The sequence below is a fragment of the Callithrix jacchus genome, chromosome 10 (genome assembly GCF_049354715.1).
Source record: "Callithrix jacchus isolate 240 chromosome 10, calJac240_pri, whole genome shotgun sequence".
Classification (NCBI taxonomy): Eukaryota; Metazoa; Chordata; class Mammalia; order Primates; family Cebidae; genus Callithrix; species Callithrix jacchus.
The window spans coordinates 24,766,226-24,791,124 of record NC_133511.1 but is presented as its reverse complement, the minus strand read 5'-3'; the positions used below and the strand labels follow the sequence as shown (position 1 = coordinate 24,791,124).

At 49.6% G+C, this 24,899-nt stretch overlaps 1 protein-coding gene and 1 long non-coding RNA gene across 12 annotated transcripts in view; one reads left to right on the top strand and one right to left on the bottom strand.

The window, feature by feature from the left end:
* PKNOX2 (PBX/knotted 1 homeobox 2) overlaps window positions 1-10,690 on the bottom strand; it is a 270,089-nt gene extending 259,399 nt beyond the window's left edge. For all 10 annotated transcript variants that reach the window (XM_009007059.5, XM_035264995.3, XM_009007057.4 and 7 more), the window contains exon 1: window positions 10,665-10,690. The gene's annotated coding sequence lies outside the window, so the exon portion shown is untranslated. The remainder of the gene's footprint in view (window positions 1-10,664) is intronic.
* A 140-nt stretch (window positions 10,691-10,830) lies between these two features.
* On the top strand, window positions 10,831-18,296 carry LOC144578059 (uncharacterized). 2 transcript variants are annotated; one of them, XR_013523128.1, is made up of 5 exons: window positions 10,831-11,105; window positions 13,583-13,725; window positions 14,188-14,313; window positions 14,841-14,943; window positions 16,539-18,296. It is a non-coding gene; the product is annotated as an uncharacterized LOC144578059 (long non-coding RNA). The 2 variants fall into 2 exon arrangements; XR_013523127.1 differs by having other exon boundaries at window positions 16,412-18,296.
* Window positions 18,297-24,899: the final 6,603 nt, after the last annotated feature.

The following is a 24,899-nucleotide window of genomic DNA, read 5'->3' as shown; positions in this document are numbered from 1 at the left end:
GCAGTGAACGGAGATCATGCCATTGCACTCCAGTCCAGGCAGAAAAAGAAATGCTGGGAAGTTCCCATTGCCCCTGCCAGCAGCCAGTGCTGCTCCGCGGAGGACTGCCTGGGAATGAAGCTCTCCTTCCTTCCTTCCTTCCTTCCTTCCTTCCTTCCTTCCTTCCTTCCTTCCTTCCTTCCTTCCTTCCTTCCTTCCTTCCTTCCTTCTCGAACCCAATGGAAATGACTTTGAAAAGTATTCCAGGAGACCAGATGTCCAGCTTGGGAAGGGGCTCCCCCTACAATCTGGAAGTCAGCAAGAGTTAGCAGTCCCCTATCTTGTGGCCACTAAGAGGCTCTCATGAATGGAGGTGACTTCTCAGGAGTGCTATGCCAGTGCCGGAGACTAAGTCAGGTTCCCTGGGAACAGGCTTCAGGGAAGGCTGGAGGAATCCTTTCAAGCTCCTTGGCTTTCCTCCAGAATCTGTCTCACAAGTCGAGAGTCCCGGGAGACCGCTGCCCTACTAGGAAGCCGGTTGTCTCCTCCCAGAGCGGTGGGTGGGGGGCAGAGTGGGAGAGGGGCTGGGAAAGGAGCTCCCTCCACCAGCACTATGTGGGCACAGGGGAGTAATGGTCTTGAGCTCCCACTCTGCCAGGTTCTCCTGCCTGATTTCTGTCCCCATGACCCTCCTGGAAGCTGGAAGATTCCACAGGGCCCTTCTCAACAAGAGCTCTCACAGCCCCTGCAGACAAATAAATGAGGCCAGCTACCTTTGCAGTATTATCTTCCCACCCCTCACCTGGCTGGAGGTAGACAGGCCTTCCTGTTGGACTAAGTGTTCTCTGGTGTCCCATCACCTTCTACAAACTCATGGTGCCTGATGGACTGGACCACACATTTTCCCATGTATAGCCCATACAGTCCTAGAAGAATAAATTTGGAAGGGGCCTTGAAGATAGTCAAGTGTAACCTTGTTCGTTGTATAAAATGAGGATTCTGAAATCTAGAGAAGCTAAGAGATGAGTCAAGGTCACATAGCTTGTTCTCAATTTCATGTGCATTTTGTTTAGTCTCCTCATCAAAAATATGTAGCTCCTAGAAGATGAGGCCATGAGTGTCCCACACAGCATGCTAATGGGCACTAATTAAATAGTTCAGGCCACACCTGTTAACAGACAGATTCTTAGGGAGGAAATGAGAATGAGAACAAGCACCTGTTGTCTCTGGTGCCTGGGCATATACTTAATTCTGGGTGTCTGTCTCTTTGCCCTGGACCTGGATATAGAACTGTCAATCTCCACAAAGGAAGGTCTTCCAGGAGGAAGGCGGGACAGCTCCTCAGAAGGAGGGTTCACATTACATTCAGACCTTGCACAGGACTCGGAACAGAGGAACGTCCATTCCTCAACAATGCACTGTAGACTGAGGACGGACCGTGAGAGGAAGCTCTGGGGTGGGGCTCACTCGCCGCTACTCCAGCACAGACCCACTGTGCTACCCTGGAACCCAGGGAGACTGTGCCCTCCCCTTACCTAATCGGAATTAAACAGATGCTAATGGACTAAAACTCTCCTTGGTGTCTGTCAGGCTTGATATCTGTCTGGATTGTGAGCTGATGACCATGGGCATGAGCCCCCGATGGAATTCTTTCCACCCAGGGGTCCAGCCCACACCTGGGCTGGCAGACCAACGCTATACTGCAGCTCCGCCGCCCCACTCACAGCCATGAGACATCCCCTGCTTCTAAATCTACCTCTACCTCTTAGTGCGGGCCTCCCAGCCCCACCTGAGACTGAAGGCTTTGTGGAAGTAAAAATTGGATCTTCTAGGTTTTGGTTTCTATAACAGCATAGCTCTTCCTAGCATTTGCCAAACAAAGGTTTAGGTAATGGAGGAGATGACTTCAGCTGGTTCCTTTATGAAAGATCCCGGAGAGGAATAGACAGAGCCCAGGAGTGGCTTGCATTGTCTCCAGAAAGCTGCAGAAAGAACCATTATTGTAGAAGATAGGCCTGGGCTACCCTAGATAACATGCTCCACTGCGACAGACAGACACATCTGCACCCCCTTCCTGGACCTGCCACTTTAGCCACTCTCTGAGCCCCAGTTTCTCCTACCTGTAAAATGATACAATGCCCATGTTACCTGTTTCACAAGACTGTGAGGATCAGACAAGGGCACATGAGAATGAGCTTTATTAGGAGAGAAGGCTAATATTTATTCACCACGAGCTTGCCATGTGCCAGCCATTTACAGATGTTTTCTTCTAGAGTTTTCACAGCAGTCTTAAATATATGTGGTATTATTATTATCCTCACTTATAAAGCTAAGAAAACGGAGGCTCAGAGAGGTTAAGTGATGTGTACACTGCTTAGCTGTAGTAGAACCAGGGTCGGAACCCAGAATCCGGCTCCGAAGCCTGTGTTCCTTCCTCTGGCCCCACGCTGTCTCAACAAGAAAAGTAAACCTTGCTTTTTATGAAGAAGCCAGTGAGTCTTCAGACTGAAATTTCTGCCTCATGGGGCCAACCCCTATTGCTAGGACATATCCATTTGCCCCAAGCAGGCCATCAGAAGGGTCAGAGCCAACCTCCAGCCCCCCATTGTCCTTAAGATGCTATACCACAGGGACCAAGCCCCTGCAGTCTGCTGAATGTCGTCATGATTCTTTGCTTGGATTTGTGGTGGTGGTGGTTTCAGTGGTTGCCTAGCCACGAAGCAATCCAGCTGGGAGGAAGTACAGACTCACAGAACTCTGAGCTGAAGGAGACCTCTGAGAGCAAGTTCAAGCTCCTCATTGGATAAGTGAGGACACTGACATCTAGAGAAGGTAAGTCCCTTGTTGAAGGTCACAGTCAGTCAGTGGCCAAGCCCACTGTGGAATCGGCCATCCTCAGACTACCAGTCCCGACCGCATTCTCTCCACCATCATGACCTCCCTGGCATCCACCCGCTTCATGGTTCCTGAGAGGGGAGAGGGCTGGGTGTGGGCCAATAGTCTCTGCTCTCTCTGCTTAGGGAAAAAGGGGATCTCAGGTAAGAAGCCATGTTGCAACCAGGAGTGAAGTGAGTTTGTTTGCCTCGTGCACCAGCTCATTGGCCGAAGTTCTACCCACTGAGAGTCAACATGGAAGTTCTGCTCGGAAATCCCTCAGTGTGTGAGGGAAACTGGACCCCAACAGGGAGTCCTACCTGGTGCTCCTGGGGTAGGGACAGACCACTTCTGACCACCTGGGATAGACAGAGGGGGCTGAACTCCTCCTTCTAGTCCCGGCTGCTCCCCTGTGGTCCCTAGGACAACATAGAGCACTGTGACCTGAGAGGCCATGACTGGTGTTTCGCTCCCCTGCTCGCTGCCCCGCTCAGCCAGTCCTCCCTTAACACTCTGCAGAGAGCTCCCTTCCTCCCAGAAGTCCACCCTGTGACTCCACTCTGTCCTGGTCACTCCACATCCTGCCCCACTGTTGCCTCCTGTGGGTAACACCTAGTTGGTGGCTTTTTCCACGTCACTTCTCTGTCCATCATTTCTGATGTTTGTGTGTTGAATGTGCCCCCTCCACCATCACCCCAAACATCCCTCACCCCCAAACTGTCCTTAGGGTCTGTGTACCTGTTTTCTACCACAGCCTCTGCCAGGGCTGTGCACAGCGGGCAGCACCAGACCACAGCGTTGACTGGCTCTTTGTGCAACACTTGTTGAAGGCGCCAATGACCTGGGAAAGGGCCCAAGCCAGGTTCTGGGGAAGCAATAGGAAAGGGAAAAGATAATCCCCCGACTGGAGCATCGGCTCCGAAAAAACACGACAGAGGAGAGTAAACCATGACTGAGTCTCTCCTCTGTGCCTGACACCGTGTTAGGAACTTAACAGACGCCCTCTCCACAGTCCTATGAGCTATGTGCTTCTACTTCCCCATTTACCAATGGGGAAACTGGATCGAAGATGTTGAGCAACTTGTCTGGATCCATATGATAGGTGAATAGCAGGGCTAGACTCTAAATGAAGTTTCGCCTGATGATAAATAAAGCCCATACTCAACACTGTCCACACCACAAGCAAGCTCCTTGAGGACAGACTTCATGGCAATGCGGTTGCTTTGCTTTTGCTGCTGTCTCCTCAATGCCTAGGACTGTGCCAGGCACACAGAAGACGCTCTGTAAATATTTGCTGGATGGAGGAAGAACATAGGGAATGAATGAAGGCCATGCTGCCCCTCCCAGCAGGACAGGACACCCGCTCAGGATGCCAGATTACTGGGTTCTATTTCCAAGAATTTTGAACAACTATTTGTTCCCTCTCTCCACCTAGAAAAGTACCCTGTCTATTAAGGTTCCTCCAAAGGCCACCTGTACTAGGTTTGGAGTGGGGGAGTGACTAGAAGCGTAAATTGAATGCAAAAGACTGTGTCCTAATGAGGTGGAGGATTTACAAGCCTCAGTGCCCTGTGACCTGCTGCTTCTGTGGCCGCTTTCTGGCCCGTCTGGATCTGGCCCCTCCTCTACCCCAGCCTCCCTGCTCCCCGACTGGGCACCCCCACTGCCTTGACTGAGCTGTACTGAAATTGGCCACGTTCCTACTAAGCAGAGAACTAACAGCTACGCCACCCACCCTGGCCCTATCGGAACCCTCCAGTGTCTGCTCTGGGCCCCAGGGCCAGCTGCTTTTCTCCACATTCCAGCCAAAAATAATACAAGAACGAAGCTGTTTGGTGGAGACTTAATCTAATCTTCATTGCTTCAGTTTTAAAATATCCTGCCTGGTTTAGGGTTTCTTATTACATGCAGGGATGTGTTTTTAGTGAGATAGGTCTTAGCAGAAACGTCCTTCTTGTAATTAGAAACCCAGGCAGGCCGGGCCTGCAGTGAGGCATCCAAGCCAAACAGCAGATCCCCCTGAAGACAACACGTTTGCAGCAAGCTCTTCCTGAGCTCTGCCTGACTGCAGGAGATGAACTGAGCTGCCCCAGGCTTGCTTCTCCCCGTCTCCTGGGGGTTCTGGGTGGGAGAAGCTGGAGTTCAAGTAGAAAGACTGTGCCCTCCAACTGTTGCTTCCTCAACTCCTAGACCAGTCTCCCACCCCAATCAAAATGGAGACTAAGACGTTGCCTGTGACTGGCTGAGAAGGAGACACGGCAGAAAAATTACCCCCAAGGAATCCCCATGGACTAGGGAGAATTAAAGACAAGCATTCCACCAGAGCCCCGTCTCCAGGATCAGAGCTAGATTTTACAAATCAGGCACCAGAACAGAAGGAGTCTACGAGCTCGCACACACTTTTGTCTAAGTGCTGGGTGTAACTTCTTGGGCTTTCTGGCCCAGAATCTGCTTTGATCTGCCAGCAGAGACTGCTAAGCAAGGTTCAGGCTGTGGCTAGCTCCAGACCAGCACCCATCCCCCGCAGCTGACCAGATGTCATACACACCAGTCAGGGCTCAGGCCTTGCCTTCCCAGTGGAATAAAGAGAAGGGGCTGCATTTCTGATAAGTGACATTCTGCATTCATCTGATGCACGAAAGCTATTCCAGGTAACACCATTGGGAAGAAAGGGGCTGGATCCCCCAGCTCAGCAAAATTGCCCCTTTTGGTAAAGTGCAGGTAGTTTTTGAAATCACAGCAGGCCTTTCAAATTCTAGGATGTAAAGCAAGGCAGGTTTTCAGCCTCTTTCCTATAGCCTAAGAGCTCCTGAGAGTTGTGGGGAAGGCTCTGGAGCCAGGCAAGGAAAGAAAACACACCGAAGAAAGTGACTTTGCTGCTGAGAAGCCTCTGCCTCCCGTTTTCTTCACTCAGAGCACAGCCTGTGCTTGATCCAAGCCCATCCTCACCCCCTAGTGAGAATTGTGTGTGATACATTCCACTTTACAGGTGAAAAAACCAAGGCCCAGAAGCCAGGTGACTAACTGGAGTCATGCAGCCCAGGCAATCATGGAGTAGAAAGAGGCCAGGCCCCTAAATTTCCACCTAAACACTAGCTCAGCATGCTGACCTGCCAACCTTGATTATCTGTGGACCACTTCCCTCCCTCCTTCCTCCCTTTCCCACCAGGTATTAGGTTTAATTAAATTAGCAGATTCCCATCGAAACAATCCTGGCCATGCTGCCTGGATAGAACCCAGCCCGTGCAGCTCCTCCCTCTAAATTCAGCTTCTCAATATAATTCAATCTTCAATAAGTCACGGATCTCACGTGAAGTGTTTTATACAAAGCATGGTGTGTTGGCTAGACTCAGGCTAACGGTGGTTCATGATGATTTCATTTTCCATTATAACTTCCTCAGTTTTTCCTCTGCAGCAGCGTTTTCACCCTCTCCATACTCGGATCTGCATTTTGTTTGATCCAGACACTTGGCTTCACATGCCGTCACCTCCAGCAATTGCATCACACATTTATATATATCTTACAGCATCGCAGGCCTTGTGCCACACAGCGTAGGAAAAAGGAAAACTCATAACAGCCTTTCTCACCCTCCTCAAACTAATTTAGAAAATGTGCTCCAGATTAAATAAATCGGGAACAAAAGTCTGAGATTAGAGATAGAATTTCAGAAAGTAGGGAGTGGGGGAGCTAAATAAATAGCAAGGAAATCTTGCAACATGTTGGAAGCCTATAAATTTTATTAGTTGTTTCTTTAATAAAAACAAATTCAACTGCTAACAACGCAGTATTATTAAGCCTCTAACATTTAGACATCTAATTTGCCCCTGCTCTGCTGCTGTTTATGTTGCCCGTTGGATCCATGGAAGGTAAGGAAGTCCGGTCGATTGGTTTGGTTTGGTTCCTAAACCAGGCTAATAGAGACCCCTTTAAAACCCAGCCTTTTTGCTTTCTAGGCATGCCTTGGTTTCTAATGAGTTACAGTCCAGGTTGAAGATGGACATGGCAGAAAGAAATTGAACACACACCCTGGTGCACCCATAAACTTCAAGGCCAAGGGAGAGGAGGTATGTTTCCAGTTAAGCTAGAACTCCATGAATTCAGGATCCTCCACTCACAAGACAGTAATTCTCCTTATTTCATCACTAACTTACTTCAAATGTGTTTATACAATTTATTGCTACCGAACTTCCAGGCAACTGGTGTAGAGTTAATGAAACCCAGCTTGGAGAAGCTTTGAACAACTAACCACAGTTTAAATGGTTATGACATGCGGTCAAAGCCACAGCCCGAGGCCACTGCAGTTTCTGTGTTAGGACCTAGTCAAAAACCTTGTCATCCCACCTTTTGTGCCAAATAGATTGAAAAAGTAGAAAGCACTGAAAAACAGCCTGCCTGGTTCCTTCTCAAGGTTCCCAGCCATTTAAACATATTTATCTTACTAAACGCGAGGCAAAGCCCCTCCCTCAGTGCCGAGTAAATATTTTAGTTGCAGTTTGAATTGGCTGCTGGGCTGAAATCCTGAAATCCAGTTTGGGTTTAATTGAACAGGGTCAGGCCTACCTAAAGCAATGCTGGGAGGGGCTGCTGGGGAGGCACTAAAGCAACATTTAAAGGCAGACTCAGTGAAAGGCCAAAGGCAACACAAGAATGAACAGATGAAACTGGACTGGAAAAGAAGCGAACTCATCTTTCAGAATCACTTGGACATTAACTTTTATTAATTCTCATTGTCACATGGCACCCTCCCCCAAGCTCTGTCCATGTGGGAATTCCAGTAAGCTCCTTCTTTTTAAACAGGCCCATTTTGGAAGAGTAAAGGGAGGTACTGGATTTGCTATTGCCGCACAATAAAAGCCCCTTTTGAAAGCAGCACTTTCATTAACTTAAAGCAATCTATAGACTTAAAAGCAGAGAGCAGTAAACTCCCAGAAAGGATCATAAAACAGCCAGTCTCAAGTTGGGTATACTTCAGTGCAATTTGCACGAGGCATTTTACTGTGAGCGGTGGTCGGGCCCATCTCCCTCCAGTAACCCCCTGCCCCTTATTCCGAGCAGCCTCTCTTTCTCTTGGCTTTCATGCCTTTCCCGCTCACAAAGGGGAGGCGGTGACCAGGGAGTCTCCGTGGGGTCACAGCTCCCTCCCCCCTCAGGATATCGGCGGGAGAGAGCTCGCACGAATTCCAAGCCTGTAAAACAACAGCCTTGGAGCTCCGCTGCAACAGTCGCCGCGCCCCGGGCCGCCGAGGCCACTCGCGGGTCGTGGGTAGTGCGTCTTCTGTGTCCTGTAAGGGCTGTCTGGCTCTCCCTGCCAGGGGTGCAGGGGACTGAGGAGGTGGGTTCAATATTACAAGGAGGAAATTTCAAATCTTCCTCCCCTCAATACTCACCCCAACCAAAACACACACACACTTTCTCTAGATGACCAGATAACCTCGCTCCTGGTCAGGACCCCTTCCCACCCCACACCCCCAGCTAGGCACAAGCTCTGGGGATGCAGCCTGAGTAGGGGATTATGGGACCAGAAACGGGACCCTCCCTTCCCGCTTCCATCAAGGTCCTGGGGCCTCGAAAGACCAGAAAGGCAGAGAAAGCAGGAAGGGCAGGGGCAAGGGCTTTGGGTAATACATCGTGTTATGTTTGAACATCATTTTCTCAGACTTGGGGCGGAGAGGATCGTCTAATCTGCCTGAAATGAGAAGCTTTTGGTTTTCACCAGTTATAGAGCATTTGAAACCCGAAAAGCCAATATTCTGAAGTCTCTGGACAGGAGAGATGACAGTAGGGCACCCCAAACTTCCTCCTCCCCCGGGCGCGCCAAAGGCCGGATTTGTGGGCTTCCCAGCCCGGCGGGGGTAAGGACAGGAAGCGGCTCCAATCAGGGCACTGGAGTTCCAGCAGGTCCTGCCCTGGGCCACAGCCCAGACTCCTCAGCCCAAAGTGGCACCTCGCTGTTAGCGCAGCCCCCACCCTCATAGCAGGCCGCGGCCCCTGCGGGCCGCCGCTCCCGCCCCGCCGCGCTGCGCCCGCAGACCCGAGTGGCTCCCGGAGCCCTCCGAGCCGCCTGGGTCGGGTCCTCCGATCCACTCTGCGCCCCACGAGGGTGCCCAGCGGCTTCGCCCAGACGGTCTCCGATCTGTCCGCTTTCCGGAATTGCTCTCCTAGGACCGGGTCCTGTGTGGCCCAAGTCCTCTCCTCCAGAAACACTTTCGGGAAGAAGCAGCAGAAATTCGGGGCTCGTCTGCCATGGCTCAGATCAGCTACTTTCGTCGCCTACCTAAACGCTTTTTCACACGCGGAGCTCCAGGACCCCCGCGTGCGACCCTCCCCAAATTCCAATAGCCTGGACCCCAAGAAAAAGCTGTGATTCTGTTACTGAATCCTAAAAACGCCACCCGTTCTCCAGCCCCTAACTCCGACCTCCAGCCCTCTGCTCTGGCCAGCGTGTAAACTATTTATCCGCCCTTCAATCCCGATTCCGTAAACAGTCTGGATCCTATAACCCAAACTCCAGCCTGGTCCTAAAACCCAGCCCTAATTCAGGGCCGATCCACAACCCCCTACCCCTCAATTCCCACCCCGAGTCTCCCTACCGCGCAGGAACACCCCGCTCCCGGGTGAAAAGCCCCAGGAAAGGTCGGCCCGTTTCGCTCGTTTCGTCCCGGGGATCGGGAGCCAGAGGAGCCGCGTCACCTAACCCGAAAGAAATGCAAACTTTGCGCGGCAGATTCGGGACCCTGCCCCATCCCCCTCAGCTCTCTGCTCTCGAGCGCTTTCGGTCCCCTCTTTTACGAACTCATCCTCTAGTTCTCGAGCCAGAAGGGCTCTCGATCCCCAAGCCTCGCGCGGGCCCCTGCGCCCACCTCACCAAGATCCCCAACAACCACGGAAAGGCAGTGACCCTACTACATATTCTCGCTTCTTCCTGGGTGAGGGTCCCTGCGCGTAGCCCCTCGGATCGTGGCTTCACAGACCCCGCCGGTGTTACCCTGTCCCCACTGATCCGCCTGCAAAACCCTATTCGCCCTGCCTCCCCAGGCCCGGCCGGCCGCCGCCGCGGCTCCTGGACTCCTCTGGTCACCCAGCCCCGGCCTGGGGCCGCTCCCGCTTCCAGCCGCTGGAAAGCTGCTTCAGGCTGGTGGCGCCGAGTAAGCGCCGGCCCCAAGGACGCCCGAAGCCGGGAGAAAGAGAACCTGGAGCGGGCCCGCGGTTCCCAGCCTCGCCCCGCGGAGCGCCCAGCCGGGAGCCTCCTGCACCCGGGCTCCGGCCGACATGCCCTTCCCTATTCTCGGGGCCCCGGGCGCTCCTGGCGCACAGCTTCCCGCCCGCCCGCTACGGGGTTGGGCCCACGGCGGTCCGAGTCCGCAGCCCAGCTCCTCGCACCCGCGGACAATGCGCGGCCGGCCACCGGGCCCGAGCGCGGCGAGGCGGCGGCGGCGGCGGCGGCGGCGGGGTTGCGCGCTGGCCGGGCAGGGGATCAGGCGGCCCGCGGGGCTCTCTCAGCCTCCGCGCCCGGCCTCGCCGCCCTCGCGCTGCTCCGCTCCGCGCTCTCCCGGCGCTTCCCCAGCTTCTCTCTGCACGCTCCCGCCGTCCCTCGCTGCTCCCTGCCTCCCTCCTCCCTGCTGCCTCCCTCTCTCTCCTCCCTGCTGCCTCCCTCTCTCCTCCTTGCCCTGTCGCAATGAATAATACTCTGGCTTGGGGACTGGAATAAAACACACGCGCTCTGAGGCAGCCGCCCGCAGCAGCAGCCGCCGCCGCGCCGCCGCCGCCGCCTGCAAAAGCGTCTCTGACATGGAAATGAATGACAGCTTACCTGATGCCAATCTTCATCAGACTGACACCGGCGTGACAACACAGCCTATACTTCCCAGCACTGCTCGGGACGTCAGCGGCACAGGGACCCGCCCCCCGGACCCCCCCTTCACACACCTCCCCTCTCCCCACTCCCCCTTTCTCCCCACCCCCCATCACCCCCACCCACTCCCGGCCCGGCCGCTGCCAAGTCGGAGGAGCCGCTGGAGTGTCTCCCTCTACTGGAGGATCTTGGGCGGCGGGCGCGGGCCTGCTCCCGCGGCGGGGAGGCGGGCAGCCTGGAGAAGCGGCTCCACTCACGGGGAACCTTGGATGGGGAGAGCGGTGGAACCCCCCCCAAGAACTCAGGGGCACCCTCCTTCCCCACAAGGCAAGTCCTCCTTAGCGAACAACCGGGGCCGAATTCCAAGACAACTGCTGGTGCTGAGGGGACCGAGATGAGGTGAGATTTTCTGTGGACCCCAAGAGAACTCCCCAGAAATGATGAAACTTAAAACGGGCAAGAAATCCTTCTTTCCGCAGCACTCCACCTCCCCCCTTTCCTGCCTGGCTGGCCTCATTTTTATGATTGCATTTGAATAATTCTCATTACCCTGGCCCCAGAAAAGGTGTTCAGATGACACTCTGGTTAGTTATTCCTGGTCTCAAGAGCTTTTTCTGCGGTGGGCTTCCCGGGGTGTCTAGTTCAAGGTGGGGCAGAGGGAGAGAGGAAAGAGTGGAGAGGCTTTGTCAGTAAAGCACCTCTTTGCAAATGTGAGGCAAGCCGTTTCTAAGCCACTGCTATTTTCATTCTAATAAAAAGTCCTCAAGAAACTCAGTGAGTTCCCAGAGTTCTGGGGGCTGGGGTGCAGTCATATAAAGGGAGAGACCAGCTGGGCCGCTTCAGCCTAGGCCTGCTGCGGTGGCTTCATCTACATCAGGGAGGAAATCCTCCTCTTACCTGTGCCGTCTATAGCGGAAGACAAAGCAGGCATGTGTGGACCCACAAGTGCATCCGATCACTCAACAGAGATACAGTCCTACTAAGAGCCACCTACCAGAGCACACATGCTTGCTTCCATACTTAGCACATGGTCCTCTGCATAAAGGGACAAGAGAATCCCTTCTGCCCCTGGAAGTTTGCTTCTTGCTCCCCATAGCCAGTCTGCCAGCCATTGATACTCTGACCCCAAGCCAGGCAGGGGGCCTGGATGAAGCCCAGACAAAGACACCAATGTAAGCGGGAAAGCAGAAAGTGAAACCCAGCCGCCAGGTTTTCTGTAAAGAATTTGACCCAAGGAGTCGAAGACTGCCCCGAGCTCTTCCCAGGCCTCTGGGTCACCGCTCACCTGCCTCCATCATGGGCAAGGATCACAGCTGTTAGCATTGCTGGGCTCAGGGAGGCAATAGAGACCTTTCTTACATCACATCCCAGATACACACACTACTGCTTGTCCAGATCCTCCCAGTACCCCTCAAATGCACCCTCCAACGTTGCTTGTGGGAGAAACTCTTCAGTGGTAGCCCCCATTATAGACAGAGTAGAATCCTCTCACCTTCACATTAGAACCTCCAAAAACTTCACTAGATGGATTTATGTCACCCTAGCCTCTGATCTGCAGTCAGAGTCTCTGGCTGCTGACAGCATAATCACTATTATATATTATACATTGTATAATAATATAATAATAATGAATGCACTTGCCCTTTTTATGTGGTACAGAAGCGGCCAGATTCTCCAACCCAGAGGCTGGAGGTCAGGCTGCCATAAACTCTCAGAGGGAAGCCCTCTTCAGATAAGGGAGGGGGAGGGGAGATCCATTTGTCTCTGCCCAGGACCCCTAGAGGGAGGCGTTATTCTCTTTCTCAGGGCTCCCAGTGAGTTGCTACAGCCTGCAGAGTCAGAGGGGAAAATCAGGCTGAATTCGACCCATCAGAGATGTGAGCCATAAATAGGGCCACAGGCAACAGCCTTTCATCACTCATTTACACTCGTCACATCCCTCGTTTTCTGACATCTAGTTCAGTGCCCGACACTTTCCTGATATGGGAGATCCATTGCCATGAGCTATTCATTTTTGGAGTCTTTAAATACTATGATTTTCACTAATACCTTTTTGGTGCTTTAAATTGCAGATCATAGTTTTAAGTAAATATATCTTGCTTTGACTATTTTTGTTATTTGCAAGAGCTTAAAAAATGATTATCCAAACTATAACTGTCCTTTTTATAAGAACTGAAAGCAACTATTTGCTCTGCACTCACCAGAAGCTTTGCTGTGTGTTAGCACTAAGAATAAAGAGCAGAAGCAAAGAGGCTCAGGTTATGGTTCCTGTCCTCAAGAAGCGTTCATTCTAGTTGAAGAAGACAAAGCAGCTATATGTAAACATTAAGTAGCAATAATACAGGAATCAACAGAAGACACAAGCTAGTGAATAATTAATGAACAAATGAGTATGTCAAATTCCAAGAGTTCCACATATCAGTTTTGGCTCTGTCAATGAGTAGAGTAGGGATAGAGTAGAAATTAAGAATTCACTACAGATACCCTACAATTTCTTCCCCACCATCCCTCTGAGGATGGAGAAGAGGATGGAAAAGAATGTACATGCTGTATTGTATAAGCCATTAACACATTGACATTATAACCAAATAGGAGTTTCTGCAAATCCTAGTCATCACTCCTAAATGTTGGAAGTTCCTGTTTGGTTCTGGGCCCTCTTCTCACTCTACCTGTACTTTGTCTTACGTATAAGCAGCCCACACCAGCCCAGGCTGTCTCCTCCAAGCTTCCAGTGTAGATGATCAATGGCTTAACTCAATTCTGCCTGTGACACTATGAATAAAATGTGAGAACTGTCTGTATTAGTTTGTTCTAGCTGCCATAACAAAATGCCATACACTGGGTGGATTCAACAAGAGACATTTATTTTCTTACAGATATGGAGGCTGGAAGTCCAAGATCAAGGTGCCAGCAGAGTCGGTTTCTGGAGAGGCCTCTGCTCCTGGCTTGTAGATGGCACCTTCTCACTGTGTCCTCACATAGCCTGTCCTCTGTGTACACAGGCAGAGAGACAGCTCTGGTGAGCGCTCCCTCATCTTATAAGGACACCAGTCCTGTTGGATTAGGGCCTACACTAAGGACCTCGTTTAACCTCCCTAAAGGCGCTATCTTCATATACAGTCAAATTGGGTGTTAGGGCTTCAACGTATGAATTTGGGTGGCGGGCACAATTCAGTCCATAACACCACCCAACTACCAGTTCCCTTCATTCTCGGCTTAATTTTTCTTTTTTTTCCGAGACAGAGTCTTGCTCTGTCGCCCAGGCTGGAGTGCAGTGGAGTTATCTCAGCTCACTACAACCTCCAAACTTAATTATTTTTAATGAATATTGATAGACTGCGAGTTCCCTGAGGATGGGGACAATATCTTATTTCATCTTAGGATCCCTAAAACCTGGTACAGTATCCAATCCAGAAAACATATTAAGGAAATGCTTGTTGGATTGAACTGAATGAAGCGTGTTTCTCCATCTTTGTTACAGGCCTGGTTGACAGATTTATCACCCGTCACCTGGAAGATTCTGATAATTTTCTAACTGGTCTAAATGCCTCCGGTATCTCCAATCCCTCCTACACACTGACACAAGAATGTTCTTCCTAAAACAAAGGTTGGATCAACTCCTTGGTTTCCCTTGAAAATCATCAGTAGCTTTCCATTGCTTATAAGATCTAGCCTAAAAAGTTACTGGGCCTTAAAAAAAAAAAAAAAAAGAAGCGTGACCCTCCTCTGGCCCTGATTCCCTCTCAGGCTAATCTACATTCTTGCCTACACCTCCCCAACTCTGCCTTCTAGTGATTTCCGATGGTTCCTGCTACATCAGAACTACCCCCCCCCCCACCAATCCCTGGGTAACTTCAGAATTCAGGGTTCCAGGTTCCCCCCTAAAGAAATCAGTCTGGAGAAAGGCCTAGGAGTCCGTATTTTAAAGGCCGCTGCAGTTGTGAGGTTTGGGAACTTCCATTCCAGCCAGCACTCCTGCTCTACTCATGGGTCCCAGAACACATTCTGGACTCTTGGCCTTTCCCGTCGTCACTCACGCTCTTCCTTCAGCCTTGGGTTTTCATTCCCCCTTTCCCTACCTTCCAAATCCTATCTGCTTTTAAGCTTTCACTGAAACATCACCTCTCTTCAAAGCGCCCTTGGATCCCCCAAAAAAGAACACCAGCTCTGGAATCACCAGGACCTGGCTCAGATCTCCACCCTGTAATCAAATGGCCAGCTATCTGGGACATTACTGGTGAGTGCCAAGTCTCAGTTTCTGTGTTTGCAAAATGAGGATGATAATAGAATCCAACTCAAGAGACCATGGGGATTAAATAAAATCACAAATGTAACAAGCTTAGCACAGTCCCTGGCACATGGGAGGCTCTTCAATAAATGAATGGCAGCATTAGATTTAATAGCCCTTTACCCAGGGCTGCCCAAAGCCTTGCTTTGCCTTTGCCTTTGCCTTTATTATAGTGCTTATTTAATTGGCCTGCAGAAGGAAGATATTGTTTATTGAGAAAGCTGCCACAGGCCCTGAGGGCTGCAACACGAATAATGGGAGCCAGGAAATGAGGGCAGGGGGACCCTTCTCTCTACCTAAGGCCTCCTTCCTGACCCTGGATCCAGGTGGGGCTATGGTGGGAGGAGCCAGGGCCAAGTGAGGAAGACTCTGTTCCTGAGGAAATAATGCGTGAAGGGCACATCCCTTGGAGAAAAGTGTAAGCAGACTGGGGAGACCTGAGAGGTATAAAAACTCAAGATGCTAGAAATCCTCCAAAAGGGAGTTGGGGGTCCAGGATTTTGCTCTGAGCTGGAAGCTGGAATGTCCAGGCCCCTTCCCTATTTCTGATTTTTCTTTTTGACCCTGAGAAAGCCTCTCAGCTCCTCATCCCACTCCTAGCCTCTGAAGCAGGGGGATGAAGCCTGTCCTCTGGGCACACGATAGGCAATTAATTGTGTCATGCCTTGAACCAGCTCCTCTAATATAGGAGCAATATACTCCCCAAAGCTTTTTAAAAATCCGTCTTCATTATGGAACTGATACACTTTGGGGAAGTTTCTTCAAACGCTGTTTCTTCCCCATCCCTTACTTATCCCAAGCATCTCCCCACCCTACCCCAACTCTACACACACACACACACACACACACACACACACACACCAGCTCGCGGGGGTGGGGGGGGGTGGTTCCCCGCCTTAGCTCCAAACAGGAGGATCTGTGGGTGGAAGGAAAGGAAAAAGATTTCTGAGTAATTTCAAAGTTCTTTCTAGGTTCTAGCAAGCGGGGGGCAGGGAGGACCACAGCCAGCTTGAAAGAACTGAGAAAAAGAGAGATTGGAAGAGGGAATATTTAGACTATATTTAGGAAGAGAACAGAGAATGTTGTGATGATTTCCAAAAAGAGCCATTTCTGGGAAATGCCATCCCAAAAGTTTGGCCAAAAATATTTGAGGAAGAAGGATTTAAACCTGTTCTGTCCAATACAGCAGCCACTGGCCACATGCAGGCCCTGAGCACTTGAAAGGTGGCTAGTCCCAACTGTGATGTGCTGTGTGTGTAATAGATTAAGACAATTTCATCTATAAAAATGAATGTGAAGTATTTTATTAATAATTATATGTATTACATATTAAAACTAATATTTTAGATACTTGGAGTTAAAGAAAACTATAATAGGTCATTAAAAGTATCTTCACCTGTTTCTTTTACTTTTTCAGTGTGGCCACTAGCAAATTCAAAATTACTATGTGACTTGCATTCCATTTACTGAGGCCTCCCTTCCGGGCTTTGCTTCTGTTCTGGTAGAAGCTATGTTTGGATGCTGAAACCTTTATTATTTATCAGGTATCACTCCAGCTCACCAGCTCTTCCGTCTCTTCTGCTCCTGCCAACCCCACAGAGGACCAGCGTGAAAGGAGCTCATTAGGCTATTCAGGGCCTCCCTCAGACGGCAGAGGTGGCCAAGAACTCCCCGCCCCCACCCCCTGCCCAGGGTTACATGAAGATTTGAAAGCTCTATTCTCCCCAAAAAACCACCTCTTCCATCTGCACTGGAGGATCCGTCCCTGAGCCCCTGGTCTCCCCATCTCCTTTTTAGCACCCTCCTTGCCATCACAACTGTCATTCCCCTGCCATCATCCTCTACCTCTGCCCCATCTCCATTCTCACCACTCTCATCACCACCGCCTCACACAGAACCACCTGCATCCTTCTGCTCACCCAGTGGATCCTCTTCTCCCGTCCCCAGGGAGGAACCCCATCAGCATTTGCTGCCTTTGATGCTGCATCCAACCTCTAAGCCCTCCTGAGCTGAGGATTTTACATGGCTGGGCTCCCAACTTCATTCTGGCAGCTGGACCCCATGGCAGCCAGACTGCAGGGCTCAGAGAAACAACCAATAACCCTGGGAGCGGGTGAAGGCCACATGTCCTGCAGAAGGTGGTCCCCTCTTATCGCACTGGAAGCAGTGAAGAAGAGTGACCAAATGAGGGAGCAAGAAACCCCCAGCTTCCCTAGCATAGGGACCACGGTTTACTTAGCAAGGAAGAACAAAACGAAGCAACAGCGATAACACTAGCTAATATGTATTGCTTATTTGCTGGATGCCAGACTCCATACTGAGTGCTGAACATGCATTGTTCATCAGATCTCTGCAGCACCCCTACGAGGCTTAGGTAAGTAGAAGTGCCTGTCGCCAAGTGTCAGGCGTGAACTCAGACAGGCTGCCACCAGAACCCACAATCCAAACCACCATTCTGAATTGCTTCTTCACAAAGCATAAACTTCCTTGCCCCCTCATCCATTCATCTATTCGCTGACTCACTCGTTCAGCATTCATACACTGATAGCCCCTAAGGAACTTACCAGCTCATTGGTTCCCATTGAGCGTCTAGGCTGTCCAGGCACATAGAAGGCATTGGGCTATGAAGATGAATAAATCACAGTCCCTGAACTTACAGAAATCTTAAAGGTTTTCAGGGGCCATGAGAGATGTGGAAAAGCCTAACTCTGCCTTCAGATCACACCTGCATTTTACAGCAGAGAAACTGAGGCCTAGTAGGAGGGGCATGGAAAGGGTGAAGTTCAAATCTTGCCCGATTTAACAGTCAAGTAAGAGTCCGCTTGGATTCTCAACACAAATCAACGTTTGTCTTCCAGCCTCACCAGCCATCTCCAGAGATCATGCATGTGTATTGTGTCACTGCTTGACTACGTGGTCCTTTTGACAGACTCAGTACATCTCTTTCTGCCTTTATCCCCATTGGCTACTTTCACAATGCCCAGTGATAAAGTCCACACCCAAATCAAAACTCATCCACTCCAGAAACGACTCAGTTCAGGACACCCAGGTCCTGTATCCCCTGAGCTGATATGTTCACATTCCCACTGTGGTAGTATACATTTGTATGTTGCTCTGTACATGTTCTTAAATTTCAAATACGTATGCATTAGTTCAAGCAGCTTTTGAACTTCATGAAAGCAAGGACTAAGTGTTTCTTTTATATCTTATCTTCTTCTTCCCAATTGCTTAAGTCTCTCAGCATCTGGTAACAATCTCAGCCTATTCAAATTAACTAATAAATGTGAATTTTTTTGATCTACTATGCAGACATAATCTCTGTGTGCCTGAGAGAGAGAGAGAGAGAGTGTGTGTGTGTGTGTGTGTGTGTGTGTGTGTGTGTCTACCTGGGTTGTAACTTCAACCAGTATGGATAGCAGGGGTGTTTGTATATACAAAATGTCAGTATAAGTGTGTGCGTGTGTGTGAATTCTCCAGCTATTAGAGTTAGGGAAGCTTAGACACACATCAGCACAATCCATCAATTTCCAGACATTATCTCTCATGATAATTTCCTGCCAAATCTTTGAGTTGCAATTAAGAAAGTAGATAATTTGAAACATTTTCCTCTGCATGTTGAGATGGATTATAATCCTAATTTGATAAAGACTCTTAATGACTCATTAGCCACCCTTGGCTTCTCCTCAGGTCAGCCAACTTCCCAGGCGCTGGAGGCAGCTGGCAGCAGAAAGGCTGCGACGCTCAGGTCATTACATGTTATTGCTTCAGCAGCACTAAAGGAAAAACACATAACAAAGACAACCGCACCACAGCCCTGGAATTCTCTTTTCTTCAGCTCCTGGATTTGGGCATCAATTTTTGTTTCTTGGCTTTGAACAAAGCCTCTAATTTCCTGACAACCAAAATGCTGTCCCCAGGGTATGCATACCCTGCCAGAGTGGCAGACAAGGCACTGCAATCTTCCCTCAGCACAGGTGGGGGTACAGGGACTCTGTTCTCACAGCTCTGGGCCCCATCCCCACCACAGTTTTTTTTTTCTGGGATGGGCTCCCCAAACCAAAAGGGCGGGGACTCCTAGAGAGAATGGCAATTTCAAGTTGTTTACAGACAATCACCACACAACAACCTTCTTTCTGCCTTGGGTGAACAAGGTTAGAAAGCACAGAAGGCCATCTACAGGGTCCCAGTCTCTTTCCTCCTGGCTGGGTGTCACCTCTTCAGCTCCAGGCTTAGAGAATTGAATTCTTCACAGAAGCCAAAGTCATGGCTTCCCCTGGGTCATCCACTTGGGAATGTAAACTGCTGTCAGGAAGGTCTTACTTGTTGCTTGGACTCCTATGGACCTGTGTACAGCTGCAAACACATGCATGGCATGCACTCATCACAGCTGGACAGGTAGGACACAGTTACACTGACACATGTTCACACAGAAAGTCACAAGTTCACATGGAAACACTGATACATGGTCACACAGACACACAATCACATAGACACATGGTCTCAGGAACACAGTCACAGTCACACTGACACATGTTCACACAGAAAGTCACAAGTTCACATGGAAACACTGATACATTGTCACACAGACACACAATCACATAGACACATGGTCTCACAGGAACACGGTCACAGTTACACTGACACATGTTCACACAGAAATACAGTCACAAGTTCACATGGAAACACTGATACATGATCACACAGTCACACAATCACAGAGACACACAGTCACAATGACCTATGGTCATGGAGAAACAGACACAGTCACACAAACAGACAGTCATGCAGAAACAGCCACATAGTCACAAGGTCACATGGGGACAATGACACGTGGTCACACAGTCATATAGTCACATAGGAACAGTCACAGACACACAGTCACACAGAAACACACTCACAAGTTCACATGGAAACACTGACACAATCACATAGACACACAGTCACACTGACACATGATCATACAGAAACACACAGTCACACAAACATTACACAGTGACAAGATCACATGGAGACGTTGATACATGATCACATAGACATAGTCACACTGGCACACAGTCACACATTCATACTGACACATGTTTACACACAAACAGACACAGTCACACTGACGCAGTCACATAGGCACAGTCACAAGTTCACATGGAAATACTGATACATGATCACAAGGTCCCACAATCACATAGACACACAGCCACACGGACACATGGTCACACAGAAACACAGACACATAGTCACACAAACACACAGTCATACAGAAGCACTGCACAATCACAAGGTCACATGGAGATGCTGATACGTGGTCACATAGACACACAGTCACACTGACACACATTCACACAGAACACAGAGTCACGAGGTCACACAGAAACACTGACACATTATCACACAGTCACACAGACACATAGTCATAAGGTCACAGAGAAACACTGACACAGTCACAAAGTCACACAGACGCCACACAAACACACAGTCACCAAGTCACATGGAAACACAGACACATGATCATACAACCACACAGTCACAGAGTCACACAGGTACATGGTCACAGGGACACACAAGCACACAGTCACACAGTGTGTGAGGACTTCTCCGAATGGTTTTGATCCCAGGCCCAGGTGAGAGATTAAGGAAGAAAGAGGACGTAGTCAGTGAGTGAACACGAATCTGTGTGGCATGCCTGCTGTGTGCCAGGCACTCTGCTAGATGCTGAGGACTGTGCTGCACAGGGAGGGTGGGGAAGCTGGTGTGGACCCATACATTGCTCATTCTGAGCTGGAGCAGGAGTGGGGGCAGCATCCTTAGTCGGGATCAGCCTTTGAGCTCTAATTCCCTTCCTGCACCCACCCCCAACCCCAGGTATATTCTCACCCCTGTCCCAGGCTCACTCCATCCCAGCTGTCACAGGGCAGGCTTGGGGTGAAATAAAAAGCCTCCACTGTCCCCACCCCACCCCCGCCCTGTACATTCCATCAATGTGACAAATGCTCTCTGGGCAGGACCCCTGAGGCTGTCTTCTTTGCCACCAACCCCTCCTTGCTTCCCAATGAGTCCGGGGAGATCTGAGCAGAGGGGTGATGGATAGCCCTGTCTTATTGTTCCAGACTCCGAATCCAACAGGGGCCTGGAAGAGCTGTATAAATCATAGCCTGGGCTGGGCTCTCACCAGCACAGCTCGACAAGAGGAATGGAGGGCGAGGGACCATAAAACTGTCTTTGGGCTAAGTTGTTTCATTTCAAGCCAGGGCCAGGGAGAGAAAATGTTTGGTTCTTGGGAGACAGACTCATTTGAATGGGATAGATAAGCTGGTGGAGGTCTGCCTGTCTGATGCTGAGAGACTGAGGAAGGCTGGTCTCACAGGAGGACAATGGATGAGTCGAGTCACCCCTCATTCTTGGTACCTCATTCCCACAGTACAAGACAGGTGGAGCAGCCCAAACTATGAGAATGTTTGGAAAAATTAGCCTCTAGTGAGGAGCAAAGATTCTCATCCCAGCTGGTGGATAAATTATACTTTTCCCTTCTCTGAGGTAGGAAGAGCTGAGTGGGCTCTGGCCATCAGACTGTGATCAGGTAAAGCAGAAGCCATTCCCGTTTCATTTGCTCAGACATTTAATGGGCAGCTACTATGTGCCAGGGGCTGTGCTAGGTGCTGGGACACAGAGCTGAAAAGAACAGAATCATGTGGCCCTGCTCTTGAGGCTCTCATGGTCTAGTGCAGCAGACTCATAAATCCATGCTTGTAACTCTTGATTGCTTATGTCACATTTCTTTATCACTTTCAGCATCTATGACAAATCTTTGTATGTATTGGTTTGTTTACTTTTCTCCCCTCATCAGACTGGGAACTCCTTAAAGGGAGAAAGGAAAGGGAACCAACATTCCAGTGCCAATTACGTGCTGTCACTGGGCACTTGGCAGTCACTTCACCATCACAGAAGTTCATGAGAGGTTCCACTGTTCTTATTTCACAGATGAGAAGACTGAGGCTCAGAGAGGTTAATTCATTTGCCCATGGCCAAAGCCAGCATGTGGGGGAGCTGGGACTCAACCCGCGCTGGTGTGGCCCCAGAGCTCAGGCTTGTTCTCCACACATTGCTCAGAGGGTACGTTCAGCAGCTGAAGCTGCACCTACCTCAGGAAGCCGTTGGTTATACAAAGTAGGGAAGGAGTACAGAAGAATGTGGGATTCATGCTGGGAGGGAAGGGGTTAGGAAAGACTCCACAGGAAGGGATTATGGAACAGTTTCAAAGAACAAATGGAATTTGCCAAAACGGCAAGGAATGGAATGTCCAGTCTACAGCCATCCCACTCTGAACCCGCCCAATCTTATCTGGAGCATTTGTCTAGGTGGAAACAGCATGGAGGCATGAAACAGTTGTATGTTCTGGCCACCTACTCAAAAGCTCCCTGCTTCCTCCGTGACTTCCCTTACTCCTCCCATTCCTGTCATTAAATAGGAACTCAAGAATTCGATAAGAACCACATAGGGCCAGAAGCCATCGTTTATTCCTGTAATCCCAGCGCTTTAGGATTGCTTGAAGCCAAGAATTCAAGACCAGCTTGGGCAACTTAGCAAGGCATCATCTCTACCAAAAAAAAAATTTCTCTTTAATTAACCAAATGCGGTGATGCGCACTTGTCTTTCCAGCTATTCAAGAAGCTGAGACAGGAGGATCACTTGAGCTTGTGAGGTTGAGGCTGCAGTGAGCTATGATCATACCACTGTACTGCAGCCTGAGAGACAGGACAAGACCCTATCTCAAAAAAAAGTGGGGCCCCCAATGGGGCCGCTATACGATGGAGAAGACTGTTTTTGTTTTATTGTTATTTTATCTTTTCTGGAACTAGATTATAACTTCCATGAAGGTAAGATCCAGTCTGCTTTGCTCACAAGTATGACTTCAAAAAGAGCTGTGTCTGACTAATTTTGGAATAGAACTGGAACAGGAAAAGGGGCATTCTCTACATCTCTGCCCTCCCAGGAAGCTGATATAATTAGGCCAAACTGGAAGCCACTCCTATTTGGGGTCACAGAAACCAAAAGCCGGACAGGCACCAGGTGGGGCCCAAAGGAGGTCAGGCCCTGAGTCCTTGGGCAGCTGGTACCATCTTGTTCTGCCTTCTCTCTCTTCTCTGCCTCTTCCTGTCTAATTCAGGAGCCAACAACAATGTGCTCAGGGAAAAGGGCCAGGGAGCAGGCCTTGAACCTGCCCCAGGCTGCAGCTCATGCAAAAGGTGCAAGAGTCCCTGTGGGGCAGCAGCTTGAGGAATACCAATACTGAAGGGACAACTCAAAGATGAGGTGCCCACAAGAGTGCTGTGATACCCAGAACAGTGCTGGTTACCCTCCACCTTTTTCTCTGGCATGTGGCTGTCATCCCAGAGAACCTGTGAATCACCAGTCCAACCTCTGGAAGCTGCAAAGGTAATAACCAAGGGCAACAGGAACGGGACAGGAAAGAATAAAAGTAAAAACAGTGGATGAGAGAGTTCCACCATTGTTTTTCGGAAAAAGAAAAAAAAAAGGAAGAATGGTAACTGGCTCCACAGAGAGAAATCACAGTCTCAGGGCCTGCGATGGGGCTGAGCGACTCTGCAGAACCCTGTGGGGTGGAGCCCTCTGAGACACCGAGCGCAGTGGCCTGGGGTCAGGTACCTGGCTGGACAGCAGACAATGGTGGGAAGTCAGTTTTTAGAAGAGGGCTCCACCCACCCCAGACAGCCACTCAGCCAGTCTCCTGTGTCTCCAGGAAATGAATTTTTTTCTTTGAAAAAAACTAAACAAGAACAATATTGGATTTGGGAACACCAAGTATGGTGGAAAGTGAAAAGGAGCGATCTGCATGCTCAACATGTGCCCTTCAGTCCTTTCCTGGCCTTGCTAGCAACTCCCCAACACCACCACCCTTAGCCAGCAGATTGGAAGGACTGAACAGCCCCAGAGGGAACTGCCACTACAAGGCATCTCAATAAAAAGGTTGGCTTGTGACCCAATAACCTACAGCAAGCCCACTGATCAACTGACTGCCCAGTTACATCCCAAGCTCCTAAAATCAACTTTCAGTGCCTCTTTGTAAATATGAACAACAGAGGATCACCACATACTTAAAGAAATTTACAAACATGGAAAAGGGAAACTGAAGCAGAAAAAAGGGAGAACTGGAGCAACAGAGCTTTTGCAAGGAATGAAAGAAACTTTCAAAAGAGCAGTAATGCGTCTGGGTGCGGTGGCTCACACCTGTAATCCCAGCACTTTCGGAGGTGGAGGCAGGTGGATCACGAGGTCAAGAGATCGAGATCATCCTGGCCAAGATGGTAAAACCCTGTCTCTACTAAAAATACAAAAATTAGCTGCGTGTGGTGGTACACGCCTGTAGTCACAGCTACTCGGGAAGTTGAGGCAGGAGAATCACTTGAACCCAGGAGGCGGAGGTTGCAGTGCAGTGAGCTGAGATCACGCCACTGCACTCCAGCCTGGTGACAAAGTGAGACTTCATCTCAAAAAAAAAAAAAAAAAGAGCAATAATGCTTCAAGAAAACACTCTGAAAAAGAGGAAAGATTGTATTCATAAAACAAGAACTGATCACAATGAAAAGAGAAAATTTTAATTTTAAAAGCCTCTTCAAAATTAAAAATATAACTAAAATTTTTTCAAAAATTGAATGTAAGGTTTAGAAGATGAAGTTGAAGAAATTTTTCAAAGAGAGTAGAGCAAAAAGGTACAAATAAGAGAGAAGAAAAGGAAATTAGTCTCTCAATGAGCCCAGCACAAAAAATAGAAAAGATATATACCAATGCCCACTATCCTCATTATTATGACACTTTAGAACATAAGACATTTTAAAAGTTCCTAAAACACAGGTAAAAGAAACAAGAATAAAAACGTCAAACTTTTAAAAGTA